Raw genomic sequence first — 25,077 nt, 5'->3', positions numbered from 1 at the left:
CGCCGCTATCCCGCGGCTTAACGGGGGTCCCTTCACCCCCAAACCCACCCCCGCAAGATTTAGTCGCAAGTTGGTCGTAAAATTTTCTCTTCCTGGAGGCAGGGCTAACGGCTGCAGCCCTGCCTCCAGTCGCGTCTATCAGACGCGCATCGCCGCCTCTCCCCCGCCCCTCTCAGTGAAGGAAGACTGAGAGGGGCGGGGGAGAGGCGGAGATACGCGTCTGAGAGAGGCGCGTGGGGCAGGGCTGCGGCGGTTAGCCCTGCCCCAATGCGGAAGCGCTCCCCCGCTGTACGGAGGGGATTTGGGGGTGAAGGGACCCCCGTTAAGCCGCGGGATAGCGGCGTTTTAGCAGGGGCACACATGCCCCTGCTAACTATGAGGTCTGAAGCGAGATTTATTCTCACTTCAGACTCTCTTTAAGGGGCGAAAAGACTGTGGTCCTCAAGTGGTTAAAATAAGCAATGCTACTATAAATAAAACACACCCATTTGCCCATTAGTCCCAGATTTCACAACATTTAAATTATGTTTCTAGTACAATGTATGGCGACAATATATTATTTGGAATTAAAGGTATATTTTTTCTCTGCTTTTTATTTTGTCCCATCAATTGTAAACCCTTATCTACTAAAATGAATATAATTAAATCACTTCCAAAGCCCCCTCCTCCAGTTAACGAGCAAACAATTTAAAATACAGAATAAAATACGAACGAATAACAAACAACAAAAAATAATCCATAAATAGTTGCCTTATGGACTCATCTTTTTTTTTTATTTGCATGCCATGAGAGTATTTACTGTTTTTTTTTTTTTTTTTATTTATACAAAATCTGTGCAGGGTAATTTCACTTTTTGCCACTAGAAGACGATAAACACTCCTTGGCTTACAAGCAAGTGTTTTAACGTTAATGAAGTAAAAAAAAAAACCTTAACATTCTTATGAATGGACATGGAAAACTACCACGACCCCGCGCACCCCACAGGTACCGCTGTTTGCAAACTGGACGAGAATACTCGTCCAGTTTTCCTTTAGCTGCGCCTATCTAGACAAAAATACTCGTCCAGATAGGCTTAAGTGGTTAAGGTTACAAGAGACAAGATATGTTGTTATGGAAGTTGTATTCAATGGTAGTTTGCACCACAGAATGAATAAAAGCCCATTGAGAATTTTTTCTCTGTGCTTGCCCATCTATTTCTGTATGTACTGTATACTGAACAATAATAATTAAGATGATCAAATTTCCCTGATATGTCTTAATGAGGCTCCAGAAAGCCTGGATGCCTCTGAGGGAAAAAAAAATTGTATACAGAGGAAAAATTGCCCAGAGACTTATCTTCAAAGCTTACAATACACACATTTATTCATGTTTTTGTTAAGCCGCATCTACACGCGTAGATGCGGCCGCGATGCTCCTTATCAATCGAGCCGCTGATGCGGCTCGATTGATAAGATCCGACAGGACGGATCTTGCTTCCGCCGATTCCCTGCTCGCTCCCCGCTAGGGGACAATGGCAGGGAATCGAGCAGAAGATAAGCGTCGCGTCGCGGCGCGGGGCGGGGACGAGCGGGAATCGAGCGGGTATTGATGCCGGCGCACACGCGGCAGGCACGCGGAAGAGGCGATCCGGCGGCTAATCGAGCCGCCGGATCGCTGCAATGTCCCATTGTGTAGATGGGGCTTTAGGTTCTGTTCCCACTAGAGAGAGGATGGACATTGAATGGCTTCTAAGTTATAAATACTTGTCACTCTAAATGTGTGTAAATGTTAGTGCAAATCATTTTTTTTAAAGAAATAGGTGTAAAAGTTATCTTCTAAGATAATTAAATATGCACATTAAGGCTGTGTTCCCACTAGAGCGGATGCAAAATGGAAATGGTAAGCGAACAGTGAACGTCCGTTCAGTGCAGTTCGCGAAAATCCCGGGCAGGCAAATGCGTCTGCATCTGCACCTGGCTACGCCACAGTAGCATGGGGGTCCCCAGTGGGCTGCAAAAGACCAATTGGAATTCTCATTAACAAAGAGAATTCTCATTGGTGGACCAATGAAAATTCTCCCTGTTGCTAGGGAGAATTGGCCGATGCAGCCTATGGAGGCCTACGGGCTGCATATAGACGGACCAATTGGTGGCGTTTGGCGGCAGGACAGATGATCGCTTTCGGACGGAGGGTTGACGTGGAGCAGATGGTGCATAACGGATGTAAAATGGTCAAAGCACAACTGCTTAGTGAATGTGCTTACCATGTCCATTTTGCATCTGCTCTAGTGCGAACACAGCCTTAGAAAATCCCGCTATTGCTGGCACCCAGACTACACTGAGAATCCTGCTGAACCCTATAGACATAGACGTAATAACATTATGGCTATGCCGATGCGCAGGACATGCACCAGACACGTGTAGCGAGGCAGTGAGTGCATGCTCAAATAACCTGCTTCATATACAAAAGAATGAAGAGAAAGGATAAGCAGCAACCCGTTTGGTAACACAAGTAGAAATGGTCAAGTTTCATGTAAGTAGTAAGCAACTTCAAATTTCTCTCCTTCATTGTATATAGTGTAGGCTATTTACCAGTCATCGTAATCTCCACCATTTAGGTCATCAGGGTACAGTTTGCCTTTGTCACATTCCACCAGTAAAGGGTCAGCTAAACTATTTGACTCAAACTTGTTGTTAGTCCAGTGCATCTCTACTTCTAAATCAAGTGGCTAAGAAAAATTCCTGGCATGATACAAACATCTAGGCTGACAACCTTGGAGATCCATATAACAGGGTCCAGTATAGTATAGAAATTCCCCATAGTTACCGTATATCTAGTTCTAACCACCAGTTGGCTGTTACTAATTGACTGGATATGAAATATTTATAAAGGTACAGGAAAGCCAACCCTCCTTCTGTCCATTGTAGTATCCTGAGGCTTATTCTCTGCACTTTATTATACCAGCAAATAGTTCAGTTGGGTGAAGAAACTTTTAGGAATCCAGATTGGGCAGTTACATAACACATATAAGGTGGGAAAGATCTTAATTTTATTTATCAGATTTATTCTGCCAATAGGGGAGAGAGGAAGAATGGTCCAGCACATTAGTCTATCTTCAGTGTGCTGAATTAGTGGAAGGAGGTTGTCTGCAAAGAAGTCAGGGACATTACTGGAGACATTACAAGAGGACCACGGAAACGGGAACGTGGTCCGCGTGGTGCACACTCCTTCAGCACGGAAGCAATTTTCCAATTCTGAGTGATGTTCTCTTCTTATATTGCTGGTAGCACAATAAGCACTTTTTTCTTTGGCTATATACACTCACCTAAAGGACTATTAGGATCACCTGTTCAATTTCTCATTAATGCAATTATCTAATTAACCAATCACATGGCAGTTGCATTCAATGCATTTAGGGGTGTGATCCTGGTCAAGACAATCTCCTGAACTCCAAACTGAATGTCAGAATGGAAAAGAAGCAATTTTGAGCTTGGCATGGTTGTTGGTGCAAGACGTGCCGGTCTGAGAATTTCACAATCTGCTCAGTTACTGGGATTTTCACGCACAACCATTTCTAGGGTTTACAAAGAATTCTTTGAAAAAGAAAAAACATCCAGTATGTGGCAGACCTGTGGGCGAAAATGCCTTGTTGATGCTAGAGGTCAGAGGAGAATGGGCCGACTGATTCAAGCTGATAGAAGAGCAATGTTGACTGAAATAACCACTCGTTACAACCGAGGTATGCAGCAAAGCATTTGTGAAGCCACAACACGCACAACCCTGAGGCGGATGGGCTACAACAGCAGAAGACCCCACCGGGTACCACTCATCTCCACTACAAATAGGAAAAAGAGGCTAATTTACACGAGCTCACCAAAATTGGACAGTTGAAGAATGGAAAAATTTTGCCTGGTCTGATGAGTCTCGATAGTCAGAATTTGGCGTAAACAGAATTAGAACATGGATCCATCATGCCTTGTTACCACTGTGCAGGCTGGTGGTGGTGTAATGGTGTGGGGGAAGTTTTCTTGGCACACGTTAGGCCCCTTAGTGCCAATTGGGCAATGTTTAAATGCCACAGGCTACCTGAGCATTGTTTCTGACCATGTCCATCCCTTCATGACCACCATGTACCCATCCTCTGATGGCCACTTCCAGCAGGATAATGCACCATGTTACAAAGCTCGAATCATTTCAAATTGGTTTCTTGAACATGACAATGAGTTCACTGTACTAAAATGACCCCCACAGTCCCCAGATCTCAATCCAATAGAGCATGTTTGGGATGTGATGGACTGGGAGCTTTGTGCCCTGGATGTGCATCCCACAAATCTCCATCAACTGCAAGATGCTATCCTATCAATAAGGGCAAACATTTCTAAAGAATGCTTTCAGCACCTTGTTGAATCAATGCCACGTAGAATTAAGGCAGTTCTGAAGGTGAAAGGGGGTCAAACACCGTATTAGTATGATGTTCCTATTTATCCTTTAGGTAAATATAGGAGCTCTGTGAGTGGGATTATTTCTCCCACTCCAATTTCTCGATTTATTACATTACATGTATTTTTTCCATTTATGTTGCTAGCACCAATGCACTTTTTCATTCCTGTTGTGGCTTATAAGATTATATTTGCACTCTCATGTATATATTTATATTTTGGAGGATCAGGCTGACTTGATATGTATTAATATTATTGTATTTATAATTGATTATTGTGATATACTTGGTTAACACCCAGATGATCACCTTTTGGTGATTTTAATTATTTTTTATTAATTATGGTTGTATTTTAAATAAATATTTATTGATTATTCTGTTATAATCTTGGTGCAGTGTGGGGTTGTTTTATATAGGGATGCTTTTCTTGTTTTTTTGTATTGCTACATAGATTGCCCTTAGCACACCCTGCTCCCTCTATTATTGATTTATATATTGCTCTGACATGGCTCTTGTCTAATCTTTGATTGCTGTAACAGTATTATACTGGGTACACACCATACGTTCCAATTTTCCTTATTCTGCTTTCGATTTCTCATAGAAGTGAATGGAAAAAGATAAGAAAAACGAGCAGAAGAGAATTGAGTGCAGAATGGAGAATTGAGTGGAAAAAACAATTGGGTGGAAAATTGAGCAGAAAATCATATCGTGTGTACCCAGCATTAGAGCCAGTGAAGATTGTTTCTGTATGCTGGATGTGCTGGACACAGTCCTCCAAAGTAATGCCCACAGTGAGAATTGTTCTCTGTAAATGTCATTTTCTTCATATAGAACATGAAAAGATGGTAAAAAAAAAAGCCTTTGTATTGCTACAGTATTTGCTAGTAATTACTGGAAATATACTGTATGTGGCAGTTAGAATTTTAGTTGACTTTGCGGAATTTCCAATCGGAATTTGGCAATCAGGAAACCGGAAATGCGATTTACCACAACTCTGTAATTTTAGCCCAATCACAGAACTCGGAAGCATTGGACCAATCATGGAATACAGACTTTTTCCACAAAATTTTAATTTCAGACAAATCACAATTTCCGTTTTCCCAATTTTTGTTTTTCATTTTTTTTTATTTTTACATTCTCTGATACAAAAATTGACTAATAAAATACTTATCGAAAATCTGAAAAGTTGAAAATCGGTATTTCTACAGAATCGGAAATGGGCACTTCCACATTTCCAACCATTCCTATTAAAGGGCGACCTTAAATCACAAAGGGATAGAGTGATGTGGGAAAAATATTTATAAAGTAGCTCAAACTTGCAGATGAGGGATAAAAAAAAAAAAAAAAGGGAGCACCATCTTTTATACTTGCATGAATTTGCCTGAATTTAATGGACATGTGTCTCTTTCGGTGAGATAACAGAGATAATGTTATAGCTAGCTACTTTCCTTGGATAATCTCTCTGGGTGAACCCTGGATTTACTATCCTTCCACGCCCGGTCAGGCAGGGTTCACACTACACAAAAGCAGCAACATAGACAAATAAAAGCAGATCCAATGTGCGATCGGCTGTGTCCATCCATTTATATTTGGCTGAGTTCTCCGTTGTTGGTTCTGGAACACTCCACTGCTCAGGACAATGGACAGTGAGTGTCTAATATACTTTCATTCATATTTGTTAAAATTATATAAAGTTAAATGAAGGCAACTATATGAGACAGAGGCAATTATTCAATGCACTTTTTCTTCCAATTTTTCTCCTAGTAGAACATTTTTTAATCTTCTGTTTGAGATAACTTTTGAGCACTTTGCTTATGAAAAAGTATTATTCTCAGTATTTTCTCGCTTACTGGTGGCTTAAAGGGCGTTTTATTAATAAGGTGTGCAAATAACACCTAGGAGAAAACTTAGGAGAAAAAGTGAATTGAATATTGGCCAGAGTCTCCAATGTACTTTTGGTTATGACATAAAATGATGAGTGCAAATGAGTAAAACAATGAGTGTTCTGTGTGACTCTCGGAATTTAGATGTCAGAATTCCAACTTTCGAATTTCCAATGAAAAATAATGTGTGCTCATCCCTAAGCAGGACGCAGGACTTTGTATTCTGCTCTTGTAACAGACACCGGATGCATTGAAAATGCACAAGTCTAAAAGGGTTCTGAACTGTAGATAACATAAGATCTGTTGAGATGTTTGTTTATCCTATTCATTGATCACAATTGCAGGAAAATGTAACGTTTTTGTGTGTACCACATATACTCTTATATAAACCAATACAGATATAAACGTTATTTTTTTCCGTTTTAGAAACAAGAAAAATTGTTTGGCTTGAGCATAAACCTAGGGTAGAAACACAGTCCACTACTTTTGACATCCCCACCCCATATCACTTCACTGGTGGTCTAGTGGCCCCTATATACCATTCCCTGGTGTCTAGTGGTCTCTCCTCCATGCAGCACCATTTACCGGTGTCTACTGGTCTCCTCTCTCTCCACCATACAGTGTACCTGGTATCTAATGCGCCCCCTCCCTCCCTCATACAGTATGCCTGGTATTGTCTCTCCTTCCCTACACAGCTCATAGCTGGTGTCTATAATGGTCCTCCTCACTCATACAGTTTTACCTGGAGTCTAGTAGTGCCCCATCCTCTATACAGTTTCCCTATCCCCCAATGGGTGGAGAGACTACTGGACACCAGGTTCAATGTATGGGTGAAGAGGGGACCACTAGACACCAGGCACGCTGTATAGGCAGAGGGAAGACCTCTAAACACCAGGTATGACCTGAGTTTAAAATGAGATTTTGCTCTGGGGGCTCTTTTAGGAGCAAAATAATTTGGTTTATACTTAAGCATATATGATTATGTGAACCCGAGGCTTAGACATCTTGAAACATGTGAGAAATTCACACGTGTTATCTATTTGCAGTAAGTAATTTAACAATATTTTAGGAATTAGCAGACGTAATTCATGCACCCCTTGACGTCCAGTCGTATTTGATACATCTCAATGACATTTATTTATATAGCAAGAAAAGTCGTGCACTTTCTAAGTATAAGACAATTAAAGTCTGAAGAAGGTATATAAACAAAATCATACTATGTATCCCTTAAAGTTAGCCAAAAAATGGTATCGTCCTGACTCAAAATGTCTTGCCTTAAGATTTTTTATAAGATAAAGACATCGTATGGCAGACATATGAGCCTAAGTCAAAGACTTATTTAAGTTACTGGTAATTCAAAACTCTCCATAAAGCAGCATTTAGATCTTTGTTGCGCAGGCTGTAGATGAGAGGGTTCAGCAAAGGGGTTATCACTGAGTAGGTTACAGACACCATTTGAGCAAAAGTGAAAAGATAACTTCTTGCAGGAACAAGGTAAATGAAAATAATCGAGGCATAAAAAATACAGACCACAGTGAGGTGGGAAATACAGGTGGAAAAAGCCTTGTGCTTTTGGCCTTTGATTTTAAGTACTGTACTGAAAATTTGAATATAGGGAAAAAATGTGATGGAGAAGAAAACAAATGAACATGCTAATCCAAATATGAAGACAAACAGAAGGTTAATAAATGGGTCTGTGCAAGATATTTGGTACAATTGTGGAAGATCACAGAAGAAATTATGAATTGTATTTGGACCACAGAAGGTCAACCGTAGTAGACAAAGGGTGTGAAGCAAAGAATACAGCAAACCAAACGCCCAAAACAGCCCTGATAACTGTAAACAGAGTTGTCTAGACATGATTTTGCTATAGTGCAATGGGTAACAAATTGCAACATACCTGTCATAGGACATCACAGCCAACAGGAACAGCTCTGTAGTGGCAAGGTACAGAAAAAAGAAGATTTGAGTGATACAAGCAGCAAAGCTTATTGTTGGTTTGTGTGAGAGGAGGTCTGTGAGCAGCCTTGGTGTGGTGACAGTTGAGTAGGACAAGTCCATAAAGGCCAAATTTCCAAGGAAGAAATACATTGGAGTGTGAAGATTCAAATCAATGATGGCCAAAGTGATAATGAGAACATTTATGAGAAGCGTCATCAGGTAGATGGGGAGGAAGAATGAAAATAGAATGATCTTAATAATTGGATTGCGGGTCAGGCCTACAAGGATAAATTCAGTTATGATGGTTTGGTTTTCTGCCATCTTTTGCTTAAAGTCTTCTTTATTATAAGCCGGGAAAAATAAGCAAAATAAACTCTTCAAAGAGCCATATTTATCCACAGCCAGGAACTCTCCAGGTACTAAGCTGAGCACAGCACACCAGTATCATCAGAGGAATAAAGTTTTAGAAAAGCAATTAAAACTTTTATTTGACTGTACTACTGTTGGCAAAACTAAAAACTGATTACATTGTGTCCTTGGGCATTGGTTTATTTTCCTGTGCTCACAAGTGTAAGTAGATGTATTAATAGATGTTTACTGTTAATCTTAAAAGTTTTGTATTTCACCTGAGAGTTGGATAATGAACTAAAGTTCAGCTTTCAGGTTTCAGTGCCAACAATAAAACGTTTCTTTAGATTTTGAAAACTTTTGAAAATATGCAACTTTAATAATGCTAGTGACCAACTTTCTGCAATTCACTAAAGGGGCACTATGGTCAAAATAGTAAATGCTTAGTTATAAAGTAACTAAGCATTTCATACACTAAAAAGACATATACATCAGATTTGCACATGATCTTCTTTTGTCCTCCTCCTTTTGTCCTAGAATGACCTCCTCCCATTCAAGTGTACAAGATTTCGCACATGCTTCACCCATCCTCTTGAATGCCATTCCAGAACACATCCGTCACTCTCCAACCTTTGATATCTTTAAACGCTCCCTCAAAACTCACTTTTTCTGACAAGCATATGCTCTACCTTAGGCCATTCTCCATTTGACCTAAGGCCAAGTTGCACCGCCTCTAGGCATGATTTTGCTTCAGGCGAAACTGAATTTCGCTCTCACCCACGCATCCTTTTTTTGAACTGAGGCTCAGTTTAGACTTCACACAAAAATGTAAAATTTCCAAAACAGAGATGAACAGATAAAAGAAAAAAAATAGTATCTATTTGCAGTGAATAACATAATATTTTAGGAATTAGCAGACATTATTCATGCACACTTTGATGTCCAGTTGTATTTTCTACTTCTCAATGACATTAACTATTTCTGCAGCCCGGACATGAAGCTTACGTCCGGGCGGCTGCTCTGCTGCGGTGCCCTGCCCCCGTGGTGTCCCCTGGTAGCCCTGGAATCAGTGAACGGGAACATGGTTCCCGATCACCGATCCGTGACCCCCGCAGAAAAACCGAAGAGACAAGACTTCAGTCTTTCTGCCCGGAAAAATTTCCGCATCTCTCATTGTACTTCCGCTTAGCGAGAAGCACAAGGAGGGAGAAAAAAAAAATTAAAGGTGGCCATCTTGTGGCCAAATAGTAAAAATACATCTACATATTTTTTACATTACAATTTACACATATAATAACATTAAAAATTATCTGTTTATTTCCCACACCAAAATATTACCCAAATAAAATGTTTAATGGAAAAAAAATTACAATTAAAAAAAAAAAAAAAAAAAAAAAAAGATATAAATAGTTACCTAAGGGTCTTAACTTTTTAAATAGGCATTTGAAGGGGGTATACTACGATTTTTTTTTTAATTATAAGCTTGTAAATAGTGATGGACCTAAAACTGAAAAAATGCACCTTTATTTCCAAATAAAATATTGGCACCATACATTGTGATAGGGACAAAATTTAAATGGTGTCATAACCGAGACAAACGGGCAAATAAAATACATAGGTTTTAATTATGGTAGCGTGGATTATTTTAAAGCTGTAATGGCCGAAAACTGAGAAATAATGAATTTTTTCCATTTTTTCTTATTAATCCTGTTAAAATGCATTTATAAAAACATAATTCTTAGCAAAATGTACCACCCAAAGAAAGCCTAATTAGTGGCGGAAAAAACAAGATATAGATCAATAAATTGTGATAAGTAGTGATAAAGTTATTAGTGAATGAATGGGAGGTGAAAATTGCTTTGATGCATAAGGTGAAAAATCCCCGCGGGCTGAAATGGTTAATATATATTAGCAAGAAAATCCATTTGGCCATTCTGATGTCTTCTCCACATGTATATAAGTTGTGTTTTCCAAGTAAAAAGGAATTAGAGTTAGAGTCTATAAATAAATAATAATAAATAAAATAAAAAAAACACATACTCTTTGAATACCATAAAGTTAGCCAATAAATGGATGTCATTCTGACTCAAAATTTCTTGCCTCATTTTTTTTAAGAACATTGTATGGCAGTCAGACATAAGATATTAATTCAAAGACTTATTAAAGTTTTTGGTGATTCAAAACTCTCCATATAGCAACATTTAGGACTTTGTTTTGCAGGCTGTAGATGAAAGGGTTCAGTAAAGGAGTTTATCACTGAGTAGATTACAGATACTATTTGAGCAAAAGTGAAAAGATAACCTCTTGCAGGAATAAGGTAAATGAAAACACGTGAGGCATAAAAAATACAGACCACAGTGAGGTGAGAAATACAGGTGGAAAAAGCCTTTTGCTTTTGACCTTTTAATTGAAGTACTGTACTGAAAATATGAATATAGGGAAAAAATGTCAAGAAGCAAACTGATGAACATCCTGATCCAACTGTGAAGACAATCACAAGGTTAATGAATGGATCAGTGCAAGATATTTGGTACAACTGTGAAACATCACAAAAGAAATTATTTATTGTATCTGGACCACAGAAGGTCAACCGTAAAAGACAAAGGGTGTGCAACAAAAAATACAGAAAACCAAAGCTCAAATACACCCGCATATCTGGAAACAATGTTGTCTTACATGATTTTGCTATAGTGTAGGGGGTAACAGATTGCAACATACCTGTCGTAGGACATCACAGATAGCAGGAACACCTCGCCACTGTCAAGGTAAAGAAAAGATCTGAGTGATACAAGCAGCAAAGCTTATTGATGGTTTGTGCGGGAAAAGGTATTTGAGCAGCCTTGGTGTGGTGACAGTTGGGTAGGACAAGTCCATGAAGACCAAATTTCCAAGGAAGAAATACATTGGAGTGTGAAGATTTAGGTCAGTGGTGGCTAAAGTGATAATGAGAACAATCATGACAAATGTCATCAGGTAGATGGGGAAGAAAAAAGTAAAGAGAAAGATCTTAATAATTAGATTGTGAGTCAGGCCTAGAAGGATGAATTCTGTTACGATGGTTTTCTGTCATCTTTTCCTTAAATCAGAATACACCCACATGGCAGCAACAACTAAAGGTGAGATCATTCTGTGGCCAGCTGGCCCCATTTCTTTATTGAAGTTCTGAGTGCTCTCTCTTTCCTGATTTTCCAACCACCTTGACGTGGAATTAAAGAACAGCACCAGGCACCACAAAACTCACTACTCAGCGCACTCCACCTGTCCTGCACAGGCGTCTCAATTTAGCCCGCCACTTAGACTACTTTTACTTTTTGGCCCCTTACGTGATTGAGTTTGACACCCCTTATCTAGATCTATGGATTCTGAAGGCAGATGAGTAATATGCTTCAGCATGTATAGATACATGTCCTTGGTCCAACTTGCTTCCTATAGTTTCCCATGCAGCTTCTGAATTGGCCACTAGAGCTCCGGGTGCACTGTCATGTGACCGTATTGAGCCCGGAGCTCTAGTGGCCAGTTCAGAAATCTGCCGGGGACACTAAAGGATGCAAAGCAGAGCAAGGAGCTATAAATGCTGAAGCACACTCAGCAGTCCACTTTGCATATGCAGCCCCATGAACATGTCATCCACGGTATATCATTTGTGTATAGGCCTACCCTTCCTACCACAACCACTTTACATTCAAAATATTACTTATCCACAGTCATATATGGTAATAATGGTTTTCCAGCCGCTACAGTCTATAAGCAAGTAGGAACTCACTCTGCAGCTAAGTCAGATTGCTGCATCAGTTTACAAGCACTGCCAGCCTAGACAGCCTTGTCCTAAATAAAGAAATACATGATATCACATGCATCATTTTTATTTACCTGTAATTTTATGATTTAATATGTCCACTTTAACTTGTAGCTAGCTATGCTTTTCTGCCAAAAATTAAAAACCTCTCTTCTCTAAAGCCATGGCACCTATGCTCTGTTTCCTGGTTGGGATTTCCCAGAATCCTCTTTCTGCACCTGTTACTGGAGTGGAGCTGATGTCCAAACAGCTTAAATCTCAGTGCAGCTGGTGGGATTGTTTGTTGTATTTATGATTTCACACTGAAATGCATTTTTCATCATTCTTGTTTTTCTCCCCAGGTCAGTTGATGGAGGAAGATAAATGTCCTTATAGAAAATGATCAGATAACCATCCTTGGGGAGACACATTTCATGCAGCGGTAAAGATTATTTTGTGAACAGGTCACCAAACCAAGCGTTGGAAACTTCCAGTAGTGAGAATAAAATGAGCTGTTGGGTACAGGGCTGAGCCGAGGCAGAGGAGGCACCAGTCTCTGGGGACACCTGAGGGTGTGCCCATACATTCCCCCTCCCAGTGGACCCCCTAGCTCAGCCATATGCAGAGTCACGAGTGGAGCTGTAGAAGTGCTTTTCACCTCTCGTCTCTGTGCTGGGACCTTCAGGGAGGGCTGCCTGCCTAATACTGGGGGCAATTCTGTCTATCTATCCTGGGAAAGGGGGCTACCTACTTAATACTAAGTCCACATCTGTACACTGGGGCTGGCACAGTTCGGGAGAAAAAAGGGGCCAACGTTGGTGTCACGGACGATTGCGGGGACGCAGGCGCGTCCTGGAATCGCCCGTGAAGAAAAGAACGATCGCACTCGATTCCTGCGTCGATTGCGCTTCAAATCGGTACAATCTGGATTTATTGTGTAGGAGGTCTGCAGTCCTTTTCTTAGCAAAGAGAGCACCATTCCAAATGCTGGTTGGCTCTTTTGATATGCTAATGAGCCTGGGCCCAGAGAGTCCCTGGCTTCAAGCTGTGCTGATGGCCCATCCATCAGGTATAAGGTGACAAGCAGCTGGCAGGAAGACTGGCCCTGTGACTGCTGATCAAGCCAGAGGTGTAAACTCAGAGTTGTCTAAGCAGATTTCACATTCAGATGTTAATTGAAGGAGCCAACAGGGCCTTCATAGACAAGAAGCAGACACAGCTGGACTCCAGTCAGGCTGACTCCAGCCTTAGCAGGAAGAAATGAATGTACAATATAATCTTTTGCCCATTTACAGAATACAATAAATAGGGTGGTTATGAGAGCGGTATCATTGGATCCGTAGGGTCATGCTGGATCTCTTGATACCAGTCGAGAGGGGCCCGGGGCCCCTACCACCCAGGTATGAATCTACTCAGGACCCTGATCTGATGCACTAGCCATGTCAGGTATCATATTAATCTGTATTTTCCTCCAAGTATGAAGCTGTTACCCCCCTAAATGTAACGTGTATGGTTCAGGAGTTACAGCAATTCATAAGTTTAGCTCTAAAATCTCTGAGAGGGAATGAACTGTCATTTGCTGGTAGTTCAGAGGGGGGCCGGCATTGCCACACCCCCAAACCAGCTTCATCAAAAGCACAGAGCCAGCAGGCGGGCTTTTGTCCTCCACACTGAACCATCTTGCACTCATCAGATGCCAGCTTGAGGATATGCTGGCATCCACCTGGTCTGAACTCTGAACTCTGGACTTTGAAACCAAGGACTTTATGATTCTTCCCACAATAAGGACATCTTTCCAGAACTAAGTATTTTTCTCCCTTCTTTTATTTTTCATACTGGCTATTGCTGTTTTCATAATTGTTGATTTTCATAATTGTCTGTATATATTAATTATTTATATTGCGTGAATAAACGACTTTCTCCAAGTCATTCACTTTCCGCTACCCTGCTTATCAGCACACACAGAAATGATCCCGGGTCTCTGAAGATACGCTACTGTTTGTTTGTTGTTGGCTAGACAGAATATCGTGTGTTTAACCGTTTTATTCGCAGGATTAGTCAGTCAGTTAGTGGGCCCCACGGTCCCATAGTAACCGCGGTGGTGGCAGTTTACTCTGAACCAGTAGGTGACGTTGTAATCACCCGTGTCTCACAGGCTCCCTTCTGAGTTGTCTGCGGCTAATTCTTAACGGTTCCTGCGCATTGACTGCGACCAGAGTTCGCACGATCTGTGCGCTGGCACCGTTTAGAAGGCTAAGTGCGGTCAGCCACTGAGGGCTCCTGTGACAGTGTTAGGCAGCAGTGGGACCTGTGTTGTGCTGAAAGTATCTGCGATAGCGCTAGCGCTATCGAGAAACGAACTAATTCGTTGGTGTAGCTGGAAGGCAATATATTTTTTATATATACAGAGACTGTGTAGCCAGTACCCCTCCCCAAAAGTTTTATTTTATTTGGCATGGAAATGTCCGGGAACTACCAGAACATGTGCCTAGCAGACCTGGAAAATCTTTGCGAAGAGAGGGGCATTGGCATCCTCCGCAAGACAAAACGGGACCTGATGGCAGACTTGTCCAGATGGGATGCCCAGCAACTGCGGGAGCCGGGAGTGTCCTCTGAGGTGGATACCAGCCCATCTGACAATCAAGGGGAACCAGAGGCTGAAGATCTTAGGCGTACAGAGGTTGAGCATCCTGCGGGCCCTGTTGCAACAGTTACGCCAGAGACTGTCAGTATGGACCCCAATCCCAGAGTTTCTGACATTACTCGCCCGGAACCGGCCAGTACTGGACTGTCCATGGGAGCTGACCCGCTAATGCAGCAGGCATTACAAAAGCTGATGGACACTGACCTGGACAAGTACATGCAGTACATGGAAAAACGAGAGGAACGGGAGCGGCAAGCCGCTGCTGCTGCTGCTGCAGAACGAGAACGGGAGCGCCAACGACAGCATGAGCTAAACATGGAAAAGTGCAACAGGCCAGCCGGAGTTCACCGCCCAGCCTCCCTGCTGAAGGAGCTGCAGCACCCGTAAGTGCAAAATTTAAATTTGCTAATATTGAAAAAGACACTGACATTGACTTGTTTTTGCGGTCTTTTGAAAAAGCATGCCGTCAGTATCGTCTGTCCCAAGACCAGTGGGCCAGACATCTGACACCGTTGCTGCGCTACAAAGCGCTTGATGCCTTCGCAGAATTGCCTGCGGAGAAGGATAATGATTATGCTGCTATAAAAGACGCTATCATTACTAAGTACCAGCTGACGCCAGAAGCCTATCGGAAAAAGTTCAGGGCCTGGCAGAAAAAGTCTTCTGATTCGTACCGAGATGTGGTCAGCAGCTTGCTCACCACACTCCGCCAGTGGACACTAGGCCTCACCAAAGGGTCTTATGGCGTCCTGGAGGACTTGATAGTCCTGGAACAATTTCTGAACATTTGCCCTGCTGATGTACGACAATTTGTGCTAGAACGCAAGCCGGCTTCAGCAATTGTCGCTGCCGACCTTGCTGAGACTTTTGCAACTACCCGGGTGGCTGATACCCGCAGGACTGTCCCATCCAGCTGGAGAGGAGGTCAGCCCAATACCTCGGCAGACCCTCCTGCCCCTGTGAGCCGTCCGCCACAGAGGCCACCCAGCGCAGCTGCTGCACCCAGGCCCGCAGCGCCTGGAGAGGTCACCTGTCACTACTGCCGCCAGCCCGGACACATGAAATTCGACTGTCCGGAGCAGAGACAGACACCACCAGCACCTGGATCATCTGCATCACCTGCACCTCACCCACAGCAGAGGCAACCCGCCAGCGAACCACAGCCTGGATCATCGGATTTTGTCCTGTTTGCACGCGGACAGGAAATCCGCGACCGAACCGACCAGCAGCAACTTGTTAGAGTGAACGGCAAAGTTGTCACCGGATTTCGAGACACCGGAGCAGACATCACGTTAGTTCACTCACATCTTGTGCCAAAGGAGAGCATCAGCTCCAGCCGATCCCTTGCCCTTACTGGAGTAGAGGGCACCCTTTTCCACATAGCCCACGCCAGAGTGAAGCTGGATTGGGGAGTGGGAGGGGTCCACGAAAGGGTTGTTGGGGTTATGAAGGATCTCCCAGTCCCTGTGTTGCTAGGGACTGATTTGGGCAAGCTTGTGTCCTACTATGAACCTGCCACGACCGCCTTGTCGCTCACGGAAGGAGACGGACTCTCCACCCACCACCAGGTACTTTATACACTTGGGGGAGCACCAGGGGGAGGTGGGTTGAATGTGCCCAGTTCAAGGGTACCAGGTTCAATAGTGCCTGCTTCAAAGGCACATGAGTTTGAGGTACAGACTGTCTGTTGTGATGATGCTGTAACTGTACCTGAGTCTCCTGTACAACCTGTCTGTAATGAAAAAATGTCTATACCTGTCAATGTCATTACTGCATGCAATGATGATCCGAGTAATGTCCGTCTGTGCCATTCTGACAGTGTACCTGTGCTAGCAATACCGCGCAGCTGCACTGCTCAAAACCCGAGCTCAGAACAGGTGGAGGGGGTTCCGGCCTCCTCCCCCTCCTCTGACCGCAGGGATGAGACCTTTCAGCCGCTGGCCTCGTGTGACATGAGCCAGTTGGCTGAAACTGACAGCGCCGTATTCTCAGCCGCACTACAAAGTGACCAAAGCCTGGAGGTGCTCATGCAGCAAGCCGCTGAGCCCCTCGCAGACGGGGCCGCTTTCAAGGTGTACTGGGAAGGTGGGAGACTGTACAGTGAGTCTGCACAGCCCCCTACAGGTAGATCCCACGCGAATACCAAATGGCTTGTGGTCCCGAGTGCGTTCAGGGGACATGTGCTGAAATCCGCACATGGTAATCCTCTGACAGGGCACTCAGGGGTCCGCAAGACACTTGCCGGTATTCGGAACCAGTTTTATTGGCCCCGGATGAACAGGGATGTAGCAAACTACTGCAGGGCATGTGCCGTCTGTCAGGAGCTGGGAAGGTCCAGGGATTCCCGCGGGGTTCCCTTAGGTCCACAGCCACTCAGCAGGGGAACCCTGCGTGGGCTGGCTGTTGACCTAACCAACCCACTGCCCGTTGTCAGCAGTCCCGGCAGGCACCACGTCCGACTGCAGTGGCGCAAACGCCCTGTCCAGAACGGTCCATGTTGGGTCAACCCTGAGGGTAGCCGACCGCGACCGGTCCAGGGGAACCGAGCCACAGGCTCCAATAGGTTTTCCCGCCGTACCGGCAACTCGAGGCCCGTCAGCCAGGTTAGCGGCGCCGCCACACATCTTGCGGATGAGTGGCTAAGCCACGGACAAGGGGGGGGGCTGTCACGGACGATTGCGGGGACGCAGGCGCGTCCTGGAATCGCCCGTGAAGAAAAGAACGATCGCACTCGATTCCTGCGTCGATTGCGCTTCAAATCGGTACAATCTGGATTTATTGTGTAGGAGGTCTGCAGTCCTTTTCTTAGCAAAGAGAGCACCATTCCAAATGCTGGTTGGCTCTTTTGATATGCTAATGAGCCTGGGCCCAGAGAGTCCCTGGCTTCAAGCTGTGCTGATGGCCCATCCATCAGGTATAAGGTGACAAGCAGCTGGCAGGAAGACTGGCCCTGTGACTGCTGATCAAGCCAGAGGTGTAAACTCAGAGTTGTCTAAGCAGATTTCACATTCAGATGTTAATTGAAGGAGCCAGCAGGGCCTTCATAGACAAGAAGCAGACACAGCTGGACTCCAGTCAGGCTGACTCCAGCCTTAGCAGGAAGAAATGAATGTACAATATAATCTTTTGCCCATTTACAGAATACAATAAATAGGGTGGTTATGAGAGCGGTATCATTGGATCCGTAGGGTCATGCTGGATCTCTTGATACCAGTCGAGAGGGGCCCGGGGCCCCTACCACCCAGGTATGAATCTACTCAGGACCCTGATCTGATGCACTAGCCATGTCAGGTATCATATTAATCTGTATTTTCCTCCAAGTATGAAGCTGTTACCCCCCTAAATGTAACGTGTATGGTTCAGGAGTTACAGCAATTCATAAGTTTAGCTCTAAAATCTCTGAGAGGGAATGAACTGTCATTTGCTGGTAGTTCAGAGGGGGGCCGGCATTGCCACACCCCCAAACCAGCTTCATCAAAAGCACAGAGCCAGCAGGCGGGCTTTTGTCCTCCACACTGAACCATCTTGCACTCATCAGATGCCAGCTTGAGGATATGCTGGCATCCACCTGGTCTGAACTCTGAACTCTGGACTTTGAAACCAAGGACTTTATGATTCTTCCCACAATAAGGACATCTTTCCAGAACTAAGTATTTTTCTCCCTTCTTTTATTTTTCATACTGGCTATTGCTGTTTTCATAATTGTTGATTTTCATAATTGTCTGTATATATTAATTATTTATATTGCGTGAATAAACGACTTTCTCCAAGTCATTCACTTTCCGCTACCCTGCTTATCAGCACACACAGAAATGATCCCGGGTCTCTGAAGATACGCTACTGTTTGTTTGTTGTTGGCTAGACAGAATATCGTGTGTTTAACCGTTTTATTCGCAGGATTAGTCAGTCAGTTAGTGGGCCCCACGGTCCCATAGTAACCGCGGTGGTGGCAGTTTACTCTGAACCAGTAGGTGACGTTGTAATCACCCGTGTCTCACAGGCTCCCTTCTGAGTTGTCTGCGGCTAATTCTTAACGGTTCCTGCGCATTGACTGCGACCAGAGTTCGCACGATCTGTGCGCTGGCACCGTTTAGAAGGCTAAGTGCGGTCAGCCACTGAGGGCTCCTGTGACAGTTGGGAACTCCACCTCCAGAGCTACAGAACCTTAAGAGAACATAAAGCAAAACTTCATAAGAAGAAAAAATAAAAAAAAGCCTCCGTTTATTGATTGAAGCTGTATGACTTATTTGCTTATTTCTCTGTATAAAATGTATTTTATTGATCAGAATAGGTGGGAAATTTTGTTTAACTTACAGACTGGTTGTACTCTGTTTGCTGTGTTTAGTCAAAAGGTTATTGAAATGAGGGGCTAATGGGGGTCCGCTCCATGGTTAATATGCAGAGTGTCAGCGGAAGATTATGCATTACCTCCCAGTGGCAGGACAGGTCCTCCCATAGCAGGATCATCCACAAGGCAACCTGGACAGGTGCCTGGGGCCTAGTGGGTCAAGGTGCCCGGATGCCATCTCCTTTTGAACCTTTTCCCAGCTTAGCTTGCCAGGAAGACATGGGGAGCCAGAGTATATCCTTGCCTAGGGCACCATTTTGTCTTAATCCTTCTCTGGGTCCTCCTCACTCTTCAGTGTAGCTCATCGCCACACCGTGCAGCCTAGCACCATGCGGCTCTTGAAGGCGTGCATCTAAAGGGGCATGGTGATGAGCAATACTGAAGAGGACCTGACCTGCTGCCGGGAGCAGGTAATGCATAACCCTCTGCTGCTGCTCTGCATAATAGGTGGAAAATAACAACCTGATACTCTGACTCTTGGGAAGAGAGGGAGGGAATAGGAAGCAACTGTCACTTGTGTGTGAGAGGAGGAGGGGGGTGCTGTCAGATTTTTGCTGGAGTGGGGCCCGGAGGAACATAGTTACGCCTCTGGATACCAGAACCCCTTTTCTCAAGGCACTTATAGAACTAACATAACTGCCAAGGCACCACTGCCCATGCTAATCTTCAAGCACCTCCAATTCCACTAGAGACTGTGGCAAACACAATGGCTATCATTCATAAAGCATTTCCGTATGCGGAAATGCTTAAAAACAGCTGACTTTACCGAACACTCGGCAAAGTCAGCATTCATAAAGGCTCTTTCCGCATGAAAAAATGACACTACCGAGCAGAGTGATAAATCACCGCCTTGTGCGGTGATTATCGGAACAAATGTAGCAAAATGTTAATTCATGAAGATCACCGCAGGCGGTGTGAGGCCGGGAAGTACCGCTCCCTCTAATGTGGCGATACCAATGTAAGTGAATGGAGACACACAGACCTCCCAGGCAGCTGCAGCAGAGCGGAACACGGAGAAATGTATCAACTCGGCAGCTTCCGTGTCTCCGCAAGCCTACCGCCAGCCTAGTTTGTGGAATCTCTGCACTGCTTCCGCTCACGGATACATCTTTATGAATGCCCACCCAGAAGTCTAAAATACCGGCAGTGGTGTTTTCCCGCATTGATTCCCCTTACCGACAGCTCCTTTATGAATGATAGCCATTGTCTGTCAGCTGCCAATTTAACAACTACTTGGTAAAAATTACTTCCAGGCACCATTTTTAACTCAAAAAGCGCTCTCCTGGCATGGAAACAGTTACATAAAACACTTGTAAATACAGTACCCCTGACCCGGTCTAACAGATACATGCTTTTAATACACTTTTATGTGTAGTGTGCTGTGACAAGTGACACAGCACCTTCTTTCCTCTCCAGCAACCCCTGACAACCCCCCCCCCCCCCACTCCCGCTCTGCTGAGCCGAAATCTTCTGGGTGGGGAGGAAGTGTCAGTACTTCCTCCTCTCTGCCCGTCTTAGTTCCCCCCCCCCCCTCAACTCGCTGCTGATGGTTCCTGGTATGTGTTATAGTACACAGCGCGCAGTGGAGCTGTGCTGTGTGCGGTACTGTGATAAATTAGCTGGGAAAGATAGTGTATTAATAGCTGTATTGGTGGAGGTGGATTGTGTCACCAGAGAGGTGGAGGAGAATTACTATTGAAGCTGATCGCGCTATGATTTCCTCAATGTTTTTCTTTTTACATGTGTAATGTGATGGTTCGGGCTGGAGGATTTATACGTTATCCTGGAGTGTCTTGTATCCCGACTTCCTGATCCCTGAGTGGAGATAGAGGACTTATGTGGATGGTGACATTGATTTACGTATTTCTTTTAGGTTGTGAACTTTGAGCGCGGCCATTTGATTTTACTAATAGCTGTATTAGTACACTATCTTTCTGAACTATCACAAGAACGCACACAGCGCAACTCCACTGCATGCTGTGTACTATAACACATAGCAGGAACCATCAGCGGCACTTCCTCCCTTTCCATATTCGATATTCTTCTCAGTCGAAGATTTCGGTGGAGCAGAGTGGGGGCTACAGGGAGCACTGAAGGGGGTGGAAGGTGCTGTGACAACGTCACCACACTTAAAACTGTGTTAACAGTATGTTTATTTGAAACCGGGTCAGGGGTACTTTAAAGAGAATCTGTATTGTTAAAATCGCACAAAAGTAAACATACCAGTGCGTTAGGGGACATCTATTACCCTCTGTCACAATTTCGCCGCTCCCCGCCGCATTAAAAGTGGCTAAAAACAGTTTTAAAAAGTTTGTTTATAAACAAACAAAATGGCCACCAAAACAGGAAGTAGGTTGGTGTATAGTATGTCCACACATAGAAAATACATCCATACACAAGCAGGCTGTATACACCCTTCCTTTTGAATCTCAAGAGATCATTTGTGTGTTTCTTTCCCCCTGCATCTCTCACATCTCTCATGCACTGAAGTTTCAGGCGGCTCTTTTCTTCCTGCAAACAGCTTTGCCCTTGTCTGAATTTCCTCAGTATGTGAAAGCCCAGCCAGCTCAGAGGACGATTTATCCAGCTTGTAAAAGATAAGAGAGAAGCTGCACTAATCTAAATAATACACAGGCAGTATGCTCAGAGGGGCCTGGAAGGGGGAGTTCATAGCAGAACCACAACACTGAAGAACTTGGCAGCCTTCCAGACACAGGCGACAAGTCTGACAGGGGAAAGATACATTGATTTATTACAGAGACTGTGATAGCAGAAAGTGCTGCAGTAAGCCAGAACACATTAGAATAGCTTTTGGAACTTGTAGGATGATAAAAAAACAGGATGCAATTTTTGTTACGGAGTCTCTTTAAAGGGCAACTGAAGCGGGGGGGGATATGGACACTGACATATTTATTTCCTTTTAAGCAAAACCATCACACAGATCCTCTGCCTCTATAACTTTTAGCCATAGAACTTGAACAAGCAAATGCAGATCAGGTGTTTCTGACATCCACAAGGCAATTCAAGGCAGTTGCCTAGGGCCTGGAGAGAGTCTAGGGACCTGGTGGTTGCTAGCCCCCACCAAATCTTACTAAAAAAGCCAGGTACCTATCAGCAGTGGGCAAAAACTGTTATTTTGCCTCGGGCAATATTTTACTTAGTCCACTTCTGATTTCAACATACTTTTCCATTGAAGCTGAAAAAGCACATTTCTAATGTTATTGTTAACTGTGATGTTTTTTTCACTTTTTTTGTTATGTTTTTGATAACTATGATGAATAGTGTACCTTACTCTTTTCTCAGCACTGCAGTTTGTGACTTTACATCTTATGGCATGAAACCACGAGGACCTTGCATTAGCCTCACTCTGAAGACATTGATCACAGTCTCTGGGATCAACAGCACCGTGTCGGGGATCCTCGATGTGCCATTGGACTCCTAGATTAAAAGAATAGGAAAAAGTGTGCTCTCGAGCATAAACACTTCTCTGTAACTCCAACAAATATAACATATCTTCTCAATTTTTAAGAGGTAGCGCTCTCAGCAATTAGATCGTTAAAACCTTTTATGCTCCACACATCACCCGTTCGCCTCCTCTTAATCCACAGTGAACTTGTTTCAAAGAGGCAGGCGCTCACGGTGTCGCTGGAGACCCCAAAAATAAGTATGATATTTATAAAAAGCCAGGTATAGGTTCTTTGTTGACATAAGTGGGTAAAAGATTAAGTCCACAAACAAGAGTCCACAGATTCAGGCTACCAGGCCCACAGATATACAAATTCAATCTTCATGGGATATACAGATAGAGATGGCCACCACCGCACCCTTTGTGTGCCACTCACCGCATTCACTGACCAGAACCGGTCAGTATGAGCCTTGGGACAGTTCCCGGGTCGTCCCCCACCTCTCAGGCAATAATCAGCTTGGCCCGCCGTGGGTATATGTGTCCAGTCTATGTAGCCAGGGGGTATATGTGCCCAGTCTATGTAGCCAGGGGGTATATGTGCCCAGTCTATGTAGCCAGGGGGTATATGTGCCCAGTCTATGTAGCCAGGGGGTATATGTGCCCAGTCTATGTAGCCAGGGGGTATATGTGCCCAGTCTATGTAGCCAGGGGGTATATGTGCCCAGTATATGTAGCCGGGGGTATATGTGCCCAGTATATGTAGCCAGAGGCAGGGCTGTGGAGTCGGTCCAAAAATCCACCGACTCCGACTCCTCAGTTTAGGATTCCACCGACTCCGACTCCGACTCCACGACTCCGACTCCTCTAATTTGCATATTACAATTTTGTTGATTAAAAGTATGTAACATTAAATTCGTCTCTTAACTGCCAAAGCTTAGGAATTTTACAAGACAACTGAAGTGAGAAGGATATGTAGACTACTATATTTATTCCCTTTAGACTAAAACTAGTCCTTGGTAAGAGTACTTGTAAAAGGTACAAACCGGAACAAAGAACATCTATCAGGCCCTAGGCAATGTAAGTGTGGGTACATGTAAGAATGATGTGCAGGTACTCTGCAGGGGAATGAGGAGATTGTAAACAGACAACACCTCTGTGTTCAATGTGCACAGCATTCTCAGTGGATTCCCTGCAGCTATGTGGGGAGTGCATATGTAGAGTATAGTACTACTGTGTAACAAAGTAAACCTGAGACAGATGAAATTAAAGTTTTATACATACCTGGGGCTTCCTCCAGCTGCCTTCAGGATAATCAGTCCCTCGTTGTCCTCCTCCACCACCTGGATCTTCTGCTATGAGTCCAGGTACTTGAGCCAGTCAGGCGTAGTGCGCATGCACACACTCCGCCGCCAGGAGCATACTACACCTGTGCAGCACTATTGCGCAGGTACAGAATGTTCCTGGCTGTGGGAGCGGCATGCGGCCGGACAGCGCTGACTGGCTGAATTACCAGGACTCATAGCAGAAGATCCGGGTGGTGGAAGACTGATTAGCCTGAAGGGGGCTGGAGGAAAGCCCCAGGTATGTATAAAACTTTACTTTTCATCCGTCTCATCAGGCTTTATACTTACAGCATAGATGTTATTTAGTGTATAAAAGAGATTCCTGTGTACACTTCATATATACAGTCACAATCAGATATGTATATCTGACTTTAAAAATACGGGGACTGCTTTATTGAAGCAGCACAAGTAACTAATTTTGATTGGTTTATTTCATTTTTGTAGACTAAGCACAGCTATTACTGTATATATACTGTATATATACATTATTTTTAATGACTTTTATCTGAGAAATAGAACATTTTATCATATTTTCTATTTTAATTACAGTTACAAATTCATTAGGAGTCGGAGTCGGTGCATTTTTCCCCGACTCCGACTCCGACTCCAGGCACCCAAAATTGCCCGACTCCACGACTCCGACTCCACGACTCCGACTCCACAGCCCTGGCCAGAGGTATATGTGCCCAGTCTGTAAGCCAGGGGGTATATGTGCCCATTCTATGTAGCCAGGGGGTATATGTGCCCAGTCTATGTAGCCAGGGGGTATATGTGCCCAGTATATGTAGCCAGGGAGTATATGTCCCCAGTATATGTAGCCAGGGGGTATATGTGCCCAGTCTATGTAGCCAGGGGGTATATGTGCCCAGTATATGTAGCCAGGGGGTATATGTCCCCAGTATATGTAGCCAGGGGGTATATGTGCCCAGTCTATGTAGTCAGGGAGGGAGTATATGTGCCCAGTCTATGTAG

The 25,077-nt window shown here is 44.0% G+C and overlaps 1 protein-coding gene across 4 annotated transcripts in view; it reads right to left on the bottom strand.

The window, feature by feature from the left end:
* The window catches only part of FBLN2 (fibulin 2), a 220,999-nt gene extending 198,209 nt beyond the window's left edge, over positions 1-22,790 (bottom strand). For 2 of the 4 annotated variants that reach the window (XM_068253141.1, XM_068253142.1), the window contains exon 1: positions 22,649-22,790. The gene's annotated coding sequence lies outside the window, so the exon portion shown is untranslated. Of the gene's footprint in view, positions 1-8,200; positions 8,235-11,307; positions 11,347-22,643 lie in introns of those variants that run through there. The other 2 variants (XM_068253138.1, XM_068253139.1) reach the window with 2 other exon arrangements.
* Positions 22,791-25,077: the final 2,287 nt, after the last annotated feature.

This window comes from Hyperolius riggenbachi, chromosome 9 (genome assembly GCF_040937935.1).
Source record: "Hyperolius riggenbachi isolate aHypRig1 chromosome 9, aHypRig1.pri, whole genome shotgun sequence".
NCBI lineage: Eukaryota > Metazoa > Chordata > Amphibia > Anura > Hyperoliidae > Hyperolius > Hyperolius riggenbachi.
Note: the sequence above shows the minus strand (reverse complement) of the source record. Positions and strands in the feature narration are given on the sequence as shown.